The sequence below is a fragment of the Capra hircus genome, chromosome 6 (assembly GCF_001704415.2).
Source record: "Capra hircus breed San Clemente chromosome 6, ASM170441v1, whole genome shotgun sequence".
Taxonomy (NCBI): Eukaryota; Metazoa; Chordata; class Mammalia; order Artiodactyla; family Bovidae; genus Capra; species Capra hircus.
Genome location: NC_030813.1, coordinates 71,540,713 through 71,553,134, shown reverse-complemented (window position 1 = coordinate 71,553,134; position 12,422 = coordinate 71,540,713). Strand labels below are relative to the sequence as shown.

Below are 12,422 nucleotides of genomic sequence, written 5' to 3'. Positions count from 1 at the left end.
CATCTTGAGCATATTCTTTAACTCTTCTTTCACACTTTTGGTTATTAAAAGTCTGTCTAGTTTCAAGCTCCAATATCAGTTCCCAGGCAACTGTTCTCTGACTGAACTTGTGATTCAGAAACTCAAAAGGGAAGGTGGAGTTGTTTTTAGCCAATTATTTCCTTCTCTTTTCAAGACCCATCCTCTGTGGTGTTGGGGACTGGAAGGCAGATTAGGGAAGAAAGGCATACATTTCTCTTAACTAGTTAAGTACTATCCATATTGCATCAAAGTGTTCGCGCTTTAATGGGCACATTGAGTTCTCCTAGAAACTCGGAGGCAGCCTCTCCACCGTACAATTCCTTGATATGAGATCAGTCTGAGGCTCTCTCTCTTGATCTCTCTCAGTTCCCACTCCTTGAAGTATATCCTGCCTCTTGTTGCTAGAATTTCTTTTCCCAGTAGGTGTCAAAATGGTTCAAACTGGGACAGTACTTTCTACCAGCATGGATGGACTCCGTAGAAACTTCCTTGCCATGCCAAACTGTAGGAGTACACTTTAGCCCACTTCCTCTAATTGTTTCTCCCCAAGTCTCTATCTTCCTGTTCACACAGGTAGATGCAGGGCGGATCAACAAATCTGAAAGAGAAGAGATACCAGTCTCTCCTTAGCCACTCCAGCTTCTCTAGCCGATTCTGTTGGAGCCTTGTTCACTTAACTTGGAGTGAGCTGTGCTTAGTCGCTCAGTTGTGTCCAACTCTCTGTGACCCCATGAACGCCAGGCTCCTCCATGGAATTCTCCAGGCAAGAATATTGGAGTGGGTTGCCGTGCCTTCCTCCAGGGATCGAACCCAGGTCTCTCTCATTGCAAGCGGATTCTTTATCATCTGAGCCACCAAGGAAGCCCAACCTGGAATGGGGTGGGGGAATAAAAAGGAAAGGAAAAGCCACAGTACTCTTTTAAGTTGTGGCTCCAATGATTCTCTCATCCTCCTCTTCCCTTGTGTCTTATATGGCCTGAAAGTAGGGGTTGGAGGTTTCGACCATGTTAAGTCCAGTTTTGTCCAGCTTTTGGTCCTGACTGAAGGAATGTGCGTGTGCGTCATTTGAGTCCGACTCTTTGCAACCCCATGGACTGTAGCCCGCCAGGCTCCTCTGTCCATGGGATTTCCCAGGCAAGAATACTGGAGTGAGTTGCCATTTCCTTCTCCAGGAGATCGTCCCCACCCAGGGATTGAAACTATATCTCTTGCATCTCCTGCATTGCAGGCAGATTCTTTACTGTCTGAGCCACCAGGGAAGCTGGGCTGAAGGAAAATCTGCTTCAAATATGGGCAGTGGTTTAGAGGGTGAGTGCTGCATGTTCTTGTTCCCTATTGTGGACCTCACTCAGCAGTCTCATACTAGTGTTTCACTATTTTCAGTTTATCTCTCCTTTGTACTTTAAAACACGTTGCTGAGTTTACCTCCTGACAAGACTACAATCTGCTTACGATCACAACTTGGAATATAAGAGTGATCCCCAAAATCTGGCATGTTTTGCCTTTCATTTCATTCATTCTTTCATTTAACTCAAGCATTGAAATGAATGCTGCATGTACAGTGATGAAGAAAACACATAGTTCTCGACTCTTGGAATTTACCATGTGGTGGCAATGGGGTGGAGTTGGGGGGGGGGAGATAGTTAATAGATAAGAAAAGAAATATTAAAAAAAAACCCACGGTAACAGAGAATAATTGTGGGTACTATGTTGGTGGATGGCAGGTGAGAGGTAGGAGGGAAACATCTTAAATAGGGTAGTTAGATCTTTGAGACATGAAGACTGAAGAGGAACCAGCCAGGAGAAAAGGAAGGAGGGTCGTCCAGGTGAGTGCCTGTATCAGAGCTTGAGAATACAAAGATTAGCACGAAACTTGAGGAAGGTTCTGGGTGGAAGTGTTATGGGAAGAGAGAAAAATGGTAGGACATGAAGCTGGAGAAATAGACGGGGCTAGATCAAAAAGGTATTATGGCCACAACTAGGAATTTAGGTATAGTGGGAAAAAATAAGGATTTCAAGTAGGAACATGCAGTTTCATTTATATTTTCAAAAGAATATTCTTGCTGCTTTGTGGAGAACAGATTGAACGGAGCATCCAAAGTATTTGAGATATTCAAGAGAAGACATTGGGGAGACAATTGGACATGGGTGTTTGGAACCCAAAGGTTAGGTGTAGGCTGTAGTTACAAATTTGTGAGTCATTTCAACCATTCCTAGAGTTCCAACAACAAAGCATAAAAATCTAAAGCCATCATCAATTTCAGCTAACCTTTCTGTAGTAGTTTATAATTTACATTTGATCATCACAATTCTGAGATGCCTTTTTTCTCACTTGACAGATAAATACCCTGATGCTCAAATAAATTATTTAACTTGCTCAGTGTGTCTTAGTATTAGTCAGGATTGAAGCCTAGACCTTTGATTACAAAGTCTTCAATATCACATCATACTATTGACTTCTATTTTAAAGGATCTAGCAAGGATAAGAGTAATTCACTAAAACATGAAGAATTCTTAAAAAAACAAAACAAAACAAAACCCTAACAATATATTCCCTATTATGCATACCAAGCTTCCCATGTTCCTGTTTACCTGAAACTGTAGTAGTAAAAGTAGGAACGTCAAGGAAAGGGTGGATAAGAATGATATTATGAAAAAACAGAAAGGACATAGGGTCCCAGAGAACTAGGGGAAGAAATTGAGCAAGAGATGTAAGAACTACACAAAAAGCAACATCATTAATAGCCACTACTAATATGGGATTTTTTATGTACCAGGTACTATCACACACACACATTCCATCTACCTGTTCTATCTTCTCTCAATTATCCTGAGACATGATTGTTACTACCGTCATTTGACAGATGAGGAAACTGAAGAACAGACTCAAAGTCATGCAGATGTTAAGTAGTGGGGCTGGGATAAATCCTGACAGTAAGTTTCCAATTCTGTATTTTAGCCACTATGCTATGTTGCTTCCATCAAGACATCAACTGTGGAAACCAGTTAGGAATGGAGTTGGAAATGTTCCTTTTAAATTATAGCTAGGCAGACAAGAAGAAATGAGCAGAATATTTGAGTCAGATAAATTGTGTTCAAGGAGAGGATTTAGGCTAGGAGACAAACTATGAGGCAGGGTTTTTGTTTTAGGGAAAAGTGGAATCTGGAAATGTGATTAAAAATATGTGGTACAGTTTTCTTCTTGGAGAGTATGGGGAGAAAGATAAGTTGTGAACCGAATCATGGGAAATGTTTGAGTAGTGGCAGAAGAATGAACAGAAAACGGGACTATCAACAGGTGTTGGTAAATGATTAAATACAGAAAATGAGAGAGGAAGGAGTCAAAGATGAACATGATGTGTTTCTAGTGACTAAGAGGACCATGGAACCATTAAAAGGGGCAAAGGTATTTTTGAAGATACGATGCAGAATATGAAGAGAGATCACTTTCTCTAGAAAATCCAATCCTAGGAAAAGCATTCAAAGCCTCTTGTCTAACTGAAATCTTCCTAATCAGTATTAATCTTGCTTCCTCTCTTGCTACCACTGTGAGAATTCATGATGGCAAGTGACAGATAACTTCTCACTGGTTTAAGCAATGAATACATGTTAAGAATTTATTGACTGCTAAGTCGATTCAGTCGTGTCTGACTCTGTGCGACCCCATAGACGGTAGCCCACCAAGCTCCCCCGTCCCTGGGATTCTCCAGGCAAGAACACTGGAGTGGGTTGCCATTTCCTTCTCCAATGCATGAAAGTGAAAAGTGAAAGTGAAGTTGAACTTAACTGAAATTTCCAGAGTTATCTAGTCCACAATGGATTCCATGCATCCAATGTGTCTACAGGCCAAATCTCCATTTTTGAACCTGCTTTATTCCACGTTGCCTTCTTTCTCAGAGTCTGTGAGTAGGAAGATGTGTTCAGGCTTTCATTTTTGCAGACTTAACTTCATTGGAAAAGAGATCAACCTTCTTAGTTAAATCCAAACTAAGGTAGAGGATTAACTCAAATGTGTTTTCCTCTGGAGTCCTGGTCTGAAAGTGAAGAAAGGATAGTTCTCCAAAGGAAATGATCAGAATAGGGAATGAATGCTAAGCAGGAAAAATTGTCTACTAAAATCTTGTCTGCTATATGATGACTCTACCACGCTCTCCCATTCCGGATAGAATCCTCTGGTGAATGATAAGGGATCTGAATAGTTTCTCAATTTCAATCGATGTTCTTTTTCTCTTGAGTACACAGCAAGAATCTAAAGTGTTCACTGAGATGAATGTTACCTTTGAGGGAGGATTTTATAGTCACAACAGTTTTTTTGAAAGAAGAAAAAATGGCTTCTGTTTCAAATTCAAAGAACAATCATTAAAATATGAAAACTACTAGGAATTAGGAGTGTAGACTTTTTCCCAATAATTTTTAGCTACTGAAAGGTGCTTTCCCTTGCGGACCAACTGTCTTAACCATCAAAGAAAGTAATTTCCCCCTAAGATAAGGGGGAAAACATTCACACGTTTTTCTACAAGGGAAGGAAGGTACAAGCTAGGATCCTGGTTTATCTCCCATCTTCCTTAAGGCTAGATAAAAATCTCCAAAGGAGCACGTCCGTTATCTTCTTTGGCCTCGGCCCTCCAGCCAAGGACTCACGTCCGATATCCCCAGGCCCACTCTCCAAAAAGAAGCGACTAAAGCAGTGCACTTCCAGAAGAGAGAGGAGGAGTCTGGAGTGCCAGTCACCTTCACAAACGCCCTCTTCCCGTCCCAGGAGACGAAACGCAAGTGATGCCACTGGATGAGGAGGAAAATTCTTTTCGCCCGCCCGATTTTTTTTTTCCCTGGCATTGGCAAAGTGATTTGGTTTTCGAGAAAGAGAAGGTCCCCCTTTTTGGCTTCGGGATCCCTCGTACAAGAAACTCTCCTCTGTCCTCGCTTCCTGCATCCAGGGTAAAAGTCAAAGCCACCCTGATCTAAAACTCCCGGGACCGGCCGCACCCTCCGCAGCTAACCAGGCCCCGCCTCCCCTGCTTTCCAGTAACCGGTGCGAGGAACGGGGCGCCGGGGGGATCTTGGCTTTCCTGCACGCCCGGCGGCAGCCGCGGATCGCGCAGACGCGTAGACCTAGGGAGCAGGAGTCTCCTCCGGCGCCCGGGATCCCCATCGCAGCTCCGAGCTGCCTAACGGGGCACATCGCATGCGCACCGAGACGCACCGGGGAAAGAGAGAGTGAGGAGGGGAGGGACGAAAGAAAAGCGCCGGCAGTCGGAGCCCGCAGGGGTCACTGACTACGCATGCGCCGGGAGGGAGCGCAATCACAGACTCGTCTTGCGGCTACCGGCTTAAAAAAGGAAACCCCCGAGACCGAGAGCGCGAAGGAAATCTGGCCGCCGACGCGTGCGCGCTCCCGGTGAGTGGCGCCCCGCCGGGTGGGCCTGGGGCCTGACGTCCGCCGGCAGGCTTGCCTGAGCGGCGCATGCGTGGTCCCGGTGCCGGTGGAGGAGGGGAAGGGAAGGGAGGGGGAGGAGTTGAGGGCGGCTGTAGCGGTGAATTTTTGGGGGGTGGGTTGGGGGCGCCACTCAGCCTCAGGTGCTGCTAGAGCTGGGAGCCGCAGCGCCTTCAGGACGCTGCAAGGCTAGTGGTTCCGAGTCGCCGCAGCTGGACTCCAGGGTGGGGGAGGGAAGAAGCCGAAGCCGCCGCAAGCCACACGGTGAGGGCGCCGGGAAGTGGGGGAGCAGGAGGGCGGTGTGTGTGGGGCCGGGGGGCGGCGGCCAGGGGAGGGGCGGGCTGGCGCTGAAGCCCAAGTTTTGCTTATCGCTCGAGAGTGTCTTTTCTCGGGAGTTGGGGTGGAGGCCCGCCCCGTCTGAAGGGCCTTTCGGGACAGCTGGGGTTACCTGCGGGGCAGGGGTGGGATTGGGGTGTGCGGCGGGGTCGGGTGGCCGGAGCGCGCCCTTGGGTTGAGGCCGATTCGAGCGGCAGAGGGGCGGGGAGAGCCGAAGAGCCGGTGCGGAGAGGGCTTTCGCTGGGGACCCGCTAGGCCTTGTGACCCACTTTATTCCTGTCACAACTCGGGCACGTTTGGAGCGGCGCCCAATGGGGCGCCGGGACGGCCAGCTCCTCCGGGGAACCCCCGCCCTCCCGGCACCCGGCCCGCGCGCCGCGGCCCGCAGTCCGAGCGGTGGCCGCCGCCGCCCGTGGGCTGGTTCCGTTAGTGGTCGCGGTTCCGGGGCTGGGTCCCCGGGGAACGCGCTACTCCTCGCGTCCGACTCGAGCCGCTGCGCGGGTTCGAACGCTCCCGGGGCGGCGCCGGTCTTCCTTCTTGAGTCCACCCGCGCCCGCCCTCCCCGGGTCACCGCGGCGGCTGATTCTTATGGAAACCTTTTCGCCTGCGAAGCTGGACTCCAGCTTGTCCTGGCGTGCTGGCCCCGGGAGTGTAATTTCCGATGTGTAGCGCCGCAGAGCTTACATTCTTGAGTGCGTTTTCGCTGGTGTGCAAGTCGTCCTGTTGCTAATAGCAGAATCCTGAAAGGTAAAAACCTCGGCCTCTGACTTGGGGAATGAAAGATCGAATCAGGTGGCGGTTGCTTGCTATTAGAATGCCACACTATACGACTTGAAGGCTTTCTAACCTTAGAAAAGCAACAATAATGTTTTCTTTTACAGTGAAAGAAAAACACTAGAAGGAACTTTTAGTCATTGTTGATTTGGCTGTTACGCTGATGCCCCAATCAAAAAAAGGTAATTTCACTTGAAGTCTACATTCTAATTTGTACCTTTATTTTAAGTGATAAAATAGTGCGACTTTTTCCGTCTACCTGGTTGGAAAATAAACGTTCTAAAAAGGATGTAATTTAAATAATGAGTTGCTTTGTCTGTTTTTAGATCTTGGGGGGAGAAACTTAACTCAGGTGTTAAGTAGTTAACTGTATAGAATGTCATTAAAGTTTAGCCTGAAGAAAGATGAAAGTTGTAGTCATAATCAGCTGTGAAAAAGAATGAGGAAGCTTTGTGTGTAATGACATGGAAAGATCTCCAAAGTATGTTATAAAGTGAAAAAAACAAGATATAGGACAGCGTGAATAACGTGCTACTTTGTGTGATAACGAGGCACCCATGGAATAGGAATATAAACTTGGGTTTGTCTCTATAAGTATAAAGAAACTGGCGGGGGAGGATAGCGGAGAATTGATAATGGTTGGGTAGAGGGAGGAGTAACCTGATGAGGGCATGGTGGGAAATGACACGTACACTGTATGCCTTTATATTTTAAAGTATTTGTGACTATATTATGAGTACGTAAACTAGATTAAACAAAAATCCTTCTCTCCAAAATAATTTGCTCAAAATAATTTCTTTCTTTCCTAATTTGTAGTAATTTTGGCCATTTTTAATATGGTTTCTCTTAGTGGTTTTTTTTTTTTTTTTTAAGGGGAAACGACCTAAACTTGACAGAAAGTTTTAAGTATGGCTATCTGGGCTCCAGTTTTTAAGATGCTAATGTTACAAATTTAACTTTTAAAAATGTTTAGTCATATTTTGTTTTGCTAAAATATATGACATTATTTACATTTGACATTTTGGCTTATGCTGTGTTCAGAGCATAGTTTTTCTTGCTGCTTTTTTTTCCCCCAGAAATCCTAGTTCTATAAAATTTTACTTTTACTTTTTTTAACCCCAAAGTTGTGATGACAAACAGTTGGAGAATATGAACTCTCCATTAAAATGACAATGGAATTGGTTGTCTAGATAGTTTGCTTTTCAGATGGGGAAATACTTTCTCAAGGCGGTCAGACATGAACTGCATGTAAATTTATATGTGTGTGTGTTTAGAGAGAGATCCTGTATATAGATATAGTACTTACAGAGAATTAAAGTTGAGAGTCAATGTTCTGTTGGTGCAAACGCTAAAATTTTTTTATGACTTAATGGGTTGCTGAAAACAGTATGTAGTTTCAGGGGGGAGGGTACTCAAAATTCCTCTGGTGGCTAATATCGTATAATCAGAGTCGTGAATGTTGAGTAATGGGTGACAGTTGCTATGGGCATTTTTGTTGTCTAGCATTCCTTTTTATTTTGGAGGATAGGATAATTTTGTTATTTCTCTTTGATCTGTTGGTCTCTGGTAGTCAAATTTCTGCAAATGGCATTTAATTTTCATTTGAATTCCATATATGTCTGTTCATTCTTTTTGGAAAACATTAGAGAAGTAAGTCAATGTTCAGGAAAAATGTAAACAATGCAGTGTATTTATAATAGGTGAAAATGCTTTTTACATACTTCACTTCTATCTTACATCTCTCCCCAGAGATAACTACTGTTACATTGTTATATAACCTTTGAGTTCTTTTTCTGTGTATTTACATAGACTTTTAATCTCAAAAATTAAGTTGTCTTGATTGTTTGCTTTGTTAGTTTGTCTCTACTGTGAGCTCTGTTACTACTCACAGGACAGGGAAATGACCTGGATTGGATATGTCAGAAAGTTAAGCAACTGAGCCTCTCCTGGTCCTCTGATGTGAATCTAAGCATGCTTTGTCTTTAACTAAGAGACATTGATTTACTTGGAAGGAATCCAGCAGGGGGAACAGGAGAAGAAGCTTTTTGGTCTGGTTTTTGCTTTAGTGACAGCAGACAAGTTGTATACATACTTCTTCTCAGAACATTACCTTTCTAATAGTTCCAGAGGTGTTTTTTGGTGGTGGTTCTGTTTCATTTTGTTTTTAAACCGAGCTGAGAATAATTACTAAGACTTCATTCTTTTTAGGTGATAGAGAGTTGGCTATTAGTGAAGACTCTTTACTAACCTGTGAGATACATAGAAGGATGCAGTATAGTTGACCCTTCCCTGAAGAGTTGGACATGACTGAGTGCTCACACACCCTTAAAAGAGCATGTGTGTAATGATTGTAACACAAGTTAGGAAATGATAGATTCCAGAAGAAAAACGTACCTAAGGTTTGTAAGAGTGAGACTGTTTCCAACTTTTTATTTTTGTGGACATGGAGTTTGAATGGAGAGTAGAGATATTTCGTGACATTTAAAATAGGAAAGGATAGAGCAAATTTAGCTTGTCTTAGCTCTTAAGAGGGAAGAAAGTAAGGAGTTAAGTTGTGTCCTCATAGCAGGCACTAGTTGATAGCTTATTTTTGTTTTTTCACTCTCTCCCACTAGAAAGAACCATTTGATGTTTTACTTGATAATTATAATACAGCCTCTCTTAGATTTCAGGATTTGGAGAATAGGAGATTTAATTCTGCCGGTGAACTGTTGTCTGCCATCTGATGTTTCAGGCAGTGTTAGTATTAAAAGTAAATTGTTTTTTCCTATCATTTTTTTTCCTCAAAGCACATATTTAATGTACCTGCTCCCCCATATTTTTTACTTCTTGTGCTGTGTCAAATAAAATACTTATATTCTGAAATATTTTAAACTATGAAAGCAAACAGCATTATGGTGAAAAAATCTGTCAAAGTTCCTCATTACAGCAAAATTACCTTCTATTGTTTGTATTTCTTTCCAGTTCCTTGCAGATGCATAAAGTAAAAAAAAAAAAAAGAGAGAGAGAAACTTTCATAGTTTCTTGTAGGCATTGTCCTGGGATTGTACTTTATATTTTATCCTTTTCTGAGTCTAAAATTCTAGGTGGAATTGAATAAATTATAGAAAACTTTTTAGTGTCAGAACAATTTAATCTTACTAATTGACTGTAATTGTTAAAATGTCATTTATATTTATAGGTTACTTTACAACCATCTGTTAGTCATTTTTATAGCTCTGTTGGGTGTAACTTCTGTGAATTAGGTGGGTAAGAGATTCCTGTTTTTCTCTATGTTTTTGATTATATGAATATTAGATTACCCAAGCTCATCCTTGTAAGTATAATGTCATCTTTGAGTTATTACTTGTTTTAGGTGTGTATTTCACAAAGATGTAATTCTACTTACTATTTTAAGTGTTAGAAGTTTATAGAAAAATCGCTTTTAAAAAATAAATTTTTATGTATTATTTTTAACCTTTATAAGATACTGTTTAGAATGTGATTTACCTTTTATTTTTCAGAAATATTTCTGAAAAACAGAGTAGGTATCTATGAAGCAGGCTGAACATTCTCCATTAAAATTTAAGCTATAATATTTTTTACAGAGAGTTTGTTTGATTGCTTCAAAACTTCCTTAAAAGGAAAATCTTAATACTAAGAAAGAATACTTTCACCCACAGAACTGACATTATCTTTCTGTAGGATTTCTGTGACATTTTATATACCTCTTAGGTGTCTGTATCCTCTAGATTAAGTCAGGGAGAAGAACTGCTTAACCTATTTTCAATAGAAAATAGATACGATATTAAAGCTCAGTGCAGTAGTTTTAATGTGTCTTCTGTCATCATGTTTTTGGAAGTTACATGTTTACTCACATTTCTGTGACTATTTTGATAGCAACTACTTTTTACTTTTTTGTCACAAAAATAGGAAGTTTTTAGGTGTTTATTTCTTTTGTTCATTTATTTTCAGTGACATAATCAGATCATTAAAATATCTGGTTTTATGTTGAATAAAGATTATTATTACTTATTGCCTGAAATTCAATAACAGCAAACTATTTTAACAAGGTCTTAATTACTTATGTTTGTAGCTTGGTGTAGTGATTAAGAGTGCAGGGCTCTACAGCTAGCCTGCTTGGGGTTCACATCCTGGCTTTATTACTAGTGATTGGACAAATGTTACCTCAGTTTCTCATCTATGAAATGACAATAATGCTAGTTCATAATATTATGTGAGGATTAAACAGTACATGCAAATTATGTAGAACAATGAGTATCATATAGTTGATTGTTCAGTAAAAAATGTTAGCTGTTGTTATTTCTGTTGTTTTGTTACTTTCATAGTGTATACCAAACATGGCTCTTACTTTTTGAGACGGGAATCCTAATTTCCGTAAGTTGCTTAAAATTTTGTTTCTATGTAGAGAATTTGAGAGAGAGTGTGTGTGTTAAATCACTTCAGTTGTATCCGACTCCCTGCGACCCCGTGGACTGTAGCCTGCCAGACTCCTCTGTTCATGGGATTATCCAGGCAAGAATACCGGAGTGGGTTGCCATTTCCTTCTCCAGAATTTGAGAGTACTTGACCTTTTTATGTAACTTAGAACAATGAAAATGTTATTAGAAAATGTTGCCAAGATGCTTGGTATTGCATATTTCTTTGAAATCCCTTTGCCAAGTAGAGTTTTGAAAGACTGGTGATTTGTTTTTCCTATGTTGAAACTTAAAAATTTTAGTTGAAATAATATTAGAGGTTACTTTGGAAAAACCCCACAAATTAAAATGCAAAATGTTAGGACTCAGATTTTATTTTATAACTTATATAGTTCTATCTCCAAGAGATCTTCCTGATCTAGGGATCAAACCCAAAGTCTCCTGCATTGCAGGCAGATTCTTTTACCACTGAGCCACCTGGGAAGGCCTTTTTTTTTTTTTTTTTTTTTTTTTTTAAATTTAGTTTTAGTCTTTTACTTTGTTTTCAGTTCACCTTTGAGCAACGTGGCAGTTAGGGGCACTAACTCTCTGCATGATTGGAAAAGTAAAAAATCCACTTATAACTTATAGTTGGCCCCTTTTGTGGTTCCTCAGTATCCAGTGTTCCCCATTCTTTGATTCAAGCAATCACAGTTCATGTGTTACTCAAGTATTTATTTACTATTGGGAAAAAATCTGGGCCCAGGTGAACCTAGGGAGTTTAAACCTGTGTTACTCAGGGGTCTATTATAGTTACATTTTTGCTGATAATAGCTGAGTTTGACATCTCTTTGAGTCATCTGTTTTACATTCCTTTTTATCACTCCTGTTTTGCTTTTTTGTGTGTTAATCTAATTTTTCCCCATTTTTCCTATTAATTCGTTAGTTATATATTCTTTCATTATACCATTAAAGGTTATTCTTGAGGTTGCATACAATAAGCATACTTGACTTACAATGCAAATTATTTATAATACAGATAGTTCAAATTATTACTTTTACCATTCTCCAATAATGACTGTTTCTTACGCATTAACTCATATGCCAGTCTTTTTGCATTATTACCATTCTGCATTTTATTTATACTTATTTTAAACAGTATGGTTTTGGACAGTTAATTTTTGTTCATATTTACTCTTTCCAGGGTTCTCCTTTCTTGCATTTTCTGTGTTTCTGTCTGGGTAGTTTTTCCTTCTGTCTGAATAGCTTCCTTTAGTAATATGTGTTTTAATACTGGTCTACCTACTGACAGTGAATTTTTCCTTTTTTGTTTGTCTGAAAACATCTTAATTTCACCTTTTTAAAATAATATTTTCACAGGGTATGGAACTCTACATTGATAGTTATTTTATTGTCTTCTTTCTGTTAAAGACTTATTGAAGGTAATGTATCAGTGTATG

At 40.9% G+C, this 12,422-nt stretch overlaps 1 protein-coding gene across 6 annotated transcripts in view; it reads left to right on the top strand.

Moving 5' to 3' along the window:
* Positions 4,929-12,422, top strand: part of CLOCK (clock circadian regulator) — a 128,876-nt gene continuing 121,382 nt past the window's right edge. For 3 of the 6 annotated variants that reach the window (XM_018049467.1, XM_018049470.1, XM_018049466.1), the window contains exons 1-2: positions 4,929-5,419; positions 6,673-6,747. The gene's annotated coding sequence lies outside the window, so the exon portion shown is untranslated. Of the gene's footprint in view, positions 5,420-5,554; positions 5,720-6,051; positions 6,539-6,672; positions 6,748-12,422 lie in introns of those variants that run through there. The other 3 variants (XM_018049469.1, XM_018049468.1, XM_013964635.2) reach the window with 2 other exon arrangements.